The 3,356-nt window shown below is 49.2% G+C and overlaps 1 long non-coding RNA gene across 1 annotated transcript; it reads left to right on the top strand.

Annotated features, from left to right (window-relative positions):
* The first annotated feature begins 621 nt into the window (after nt 1–621).
* Nucleotides 622–1,689, top strand: LOC129707627 (uncharacterized). The gene is made up of 2 exons (XR_008725213.1): nt 622–857; nt 1,405–1,689. It is a non-coding gene; the product is annotated as an uncharacterized LOC129707627 (long non-coding RNA).
* Nucleotides 1,690–3,356: the final 1,667 nt, after the last annotated feature.

Raw genomic sequence — 3,356 nt, forward strand, 5'->3', positions numbered from 1 at the left:
ACCCTTTGTCTATCATCTCCCATTGACATACCCTGGCCTAAAGTACCGCTGCCGTAAGCACGCGCAGTCTGCACATGGGTAGCGCTCAAATTTAGGAACAGTTAGCGCTGGATCAGTAAGGTGGCAGCAAGACGGCTGCCCCCAGTGTTGTGTTCTCTCGCCATTGACGCATCTTACATTGCTTGGAGCACCCAGCCCCCTTCTTATTCTTACGGCGCTCCTTCCGCATCAGAGACACCGGATTCATCACTGCCATGTTTCATAATGGACTTTATCCTTTTGTGCAGCTGGAAGTGCAAATCAGAGAACTTCCTTGCGCTGCATCGAGACGGGTCGTGTAGGACAAGTTGTCCAATATTTTGAGTGCAGCTGCCTTACTTTCAACTTTGAGAAGAGCATGTTCTACTGTGCGACGGTTACCCGACAGTTCCGATATTTCTCTCAACCTGACAATTAATAAATTGCCTTGGCTTTGACAAGCTGAGGTTTTCCGGAAATTGGAAGCGTAGGTTGAGCCAAATTTGAGAACTCCAAGAGCCGAATATGCTCGTTCGAAGAACGATGTGGGAGCAGAGAGTAACCCGGCCATGAGCCCGCGCATTGCGGTCCGGTTTTGGAAACCGCACTCCCCGCCCTCCAGGATCTACCTGCCAATCACGGCTCTCTTGTGGGGACCTGCTTTTCCTGGAGAGGTGCCCGCCCACAGTCTCACTGATCATAAACAGCAGCAGCTGGTGGGACAGGAACCATAGTCCACCACACTGCAAGCTGAACACTCTGAATTACTCTCGAAGCGATGATCGCGCTGGTTCTACTCGTTGGCGTCCTGCTCTTGAGCCAGGGCGTCCAGATAGGGGGTGAGTCAGTTCCTGTGCTCCGGTGCTATGATCTCGCGGTGAATCTGGTAATTACTGCGCGTTACTCCCTCGTTACCCATCCGGGATTCTGTGGTGCCATTCAGTAGATCACTTCCCATTCATCCCCCCCCCCCCCCCCCCCCCCCCCCCCCACCCCCCCCCCCCCCCCCAGTACAGCCGTTCCAAATGCTCGACCCAGCCGCCGCATCGGTACTGTAATTTTAACCTAGCGATAATCCCTCCACCTGCCATTTAATAAACAGCCGGGCTCCCCCTGAACGGACCTATCCTTCGTGGCGTCCCACCCGCAATGTCACTCCAAGAGTGCGGCGTTTCTTCAGGACTGCCCCACCGCCCGTGCCGCCATCTATCAATATAGTATGCGTTAATTCCACACCCCGCTCCTGCAGCATCGATCCAACAACAGAGCAGCCTTGCAACATTGGCTCTCTAGAAGTGGTGACCTCCAGCATGTCATCCCCTCCTTTCGCCTTCCTAGGGAAACGCACAAGCAGTTCCGTATTAACCTTCCCTTCTCCACCGGCAGAACCGTCTTCTCTGCGCTGCGATAAAGTGGCGGGACATTGCCTCGCGTCGCCCTGCCCGGACGGGTATAATGAGGAAATTGGCTTCTGCGACGACGGCACAAGTTGCTGCTACATGTGACCCCAACCCTTCCCCACCCCACAATGAGATTCTAAACAGAGCATGGAAACTCCGTCAGTCTCTTTTTGGGAGATCAAGATGTGTTTTGGGAGATGGGAGCCAACACGTACTGATGCCGGACAAGCGAGAAGAGAGACAAGCGCTGAAATAAAGCCATGAACATAAACTGCTTTCATGTCAAGGTCTGTTTGTTATTCCTTCTGAACTACACCCATTGCACTCTTTAGACTTTACACTTTAGACTTTGGCGACACAAAGTGAAACAGGCCCTTCGGCCCGCCGAGTCCGCGCAGACTAGCGATCACCATGTACATTAGCACTACCCTACACACTGTGGACATTTTACAGGAGCCAATTGAGCTTTAAACCTCGAAGCCTTTTGAGCCTGGGTGGAAACCGGAGCATCCGGAGAAAACCCACGTGGTCACAGGGTGAACGTATAAACGCTGCACAGACAGCACACGAGGATAGGATCGAACCAGGGTATCTGGAGCTATAAGGCAGCATCTCTACCGCTGCGCCGCTGTGTTATCCTGCGCCACTGTGCCGCCCTCCGTTCACAGAATATACCCTATCAAGCGGCATTTTCGGAAAGGGTGCACATACACAGCTTTTATGTAAAGTCTGTCTTTTAGATCTTGGCACAAATAGCACAGATTGATAATATAATTAAGAGTGTATTTGGTAACGGGATATATTTGGGCATCTAAGGTTCAACACGATCCTCTATACGTGAACCCACCGGAAATTTAGTGACTTAAATCCAAAATTCTCGTCGGAATTTGCAGTGGAGTAGGTCAGAAGCTGTGGGCCGAGGATCGAAAATGTGTCTAGAATTTAACTTTGGTAACCCAGTTCTGTGAACTACTACTGCTGTGAAATTTTGCTCAGATTGAGATAAAATAAAATGTAATCGAGAAGGAATCCACAAACTAATAACTCGTCCGTGCCAAAAGTTGCACGTTAATTAATAAGTTTATTAGAAAATGAGCGCCATCTAGTGTTCAATGCTCATATTACTCCATGGGAGCCGAATTCCGTGCTGCTGTCTATTTAAACCATATATTATTATACAATATATATATACATATGACTTGTGAATGACTGTAATTAGATATAATTATATCATATAAATATAATATAATGAATATAATTGTGAGTGTGTCATTTGAATGAGACTGCCGCAGAGATCCGACTCCTTCACCAGCCTAATTAATGGGTCAGAGCAGGTCCGGTGGGTTCCCCCGTTAACTGAACTCCAATAAATGTCAGTGTGAAGAGTGAGTGTCACGGCAGTAGTCGTACTGGGGCAGTGCCAGGCTGGGGAACATGCTGTGAGACATCTTCAATTCGCTTTAATAGGGAAACCAGTGAGACTGCCGCAGAGGTCCCGGGTTTCGCCGGCTCCAGAACCCGCCTAATTAATGGGTCAGGGCAAATACTCTGACGTTTACTCGATGAGTAGTCATTTTAAGTTACAATGAGCCTATATTTATGCTAGAACCCCCAACTGTCCGCCCCATGGTCCCTTTGTAAATGAGGGCTATTACCTTTAACCTTAAAAGAACCCAAAAAATGTTGCATTGTATTTGTACCTGCAGATTGTGTGTGTGTGTGTGTGTGTGTGTGTGTGTGTGTGTGTGTGTGTGTGTGTGTGTGTGTGTGTGTGTGTGTGTGTGTGTGTGTGTGTGTGTGTGTGTGTGTGTGTGTGTGTGTGTGTGTGTGTGTGTGTGTGTGTGTGTGTGTGTGTGTGTGTGTGTGTGTGTGTGTGTGTGTGTGTGTGTGTGTGTGTGTGTGTGTGTGTGTGTGTGTGTGTGTGTGTGTGTGTGTGTG

This window comes from Leucoraja erinacea, chromosome 22 (assembly GCF_028641065.1).
Source record: "Leucoraja erinacea ecotype New England chromosome 22, Leri_hhj_1, whole genome shotgun sequence".
Classification (NCBI taxonomy): domain Eukaryota; kingdom Metazoa; phylum Chordata; class Chondrichthyes; order Rajiformes; family Rajidae; genus Leucoraja; species Leucoraja erinaceus.